This window comes from Pygoscelis adeliae, unplaced genomic scaffold (assembly GCF_000699105.1).
Source record: "Pygoscelis adeliae isolate BGI_AS28 unplaced genomic scaffold, ASM69910v1 Scaffold245, whole genome shotgun sequence".
NCBI classification, from domain to species: Eukaryota; Metazoa; Chordata; class Aves; order Sphenisciformes; family Spheniscidae; genus Pygoscelis; species Pygoscelis adeliae.
The window spans coordinates 836,568-837,037 of NW_008824766.1; positions in this window are offsets into that span (position 1 = coordinate 836,568).

Sequence of the window (470 nt, forward strand, 5' to 3'; positions counted from 1 at the left end):
GGTGGAGGTGTTGTGCCTTCCTTGCTTCCTTGACAGCTATCCCACCTGGCTGCCATGCCATGGTAGCTGTACCTTAGATGGGGAAACTGAGGCACAGAGAGCCCAAAGCACCTATGCAGGACCATGCCCACAGCAGCACTGGCAAACCTCCCTGTCCCCACGCTCAGGGGACTGGACATGAGCGGAGCTGTGGGGGCATATGGCATATAGGTGATGTGGCTAGGTACCATCTGCCACAGGGAGGGACCCATGGCCATGCCAGGGCAGCCCTTCCTGCCAGGTGACTCACTGTGCATGGTGGGGTCTCTCCACTGAAGCCACCAGCTCTGGAGCGGAGGGCATCCTGGGGACTAGGTACCACAAATGCCCATGGACCCAGTGGGTTTGGGCACCAAGATCCTCCTCCACCTGCGCGGAAACCTTTTCCTGCTGCAAGGTGGCACCTCAGGGAACTTAGGTGGCACCAAGGG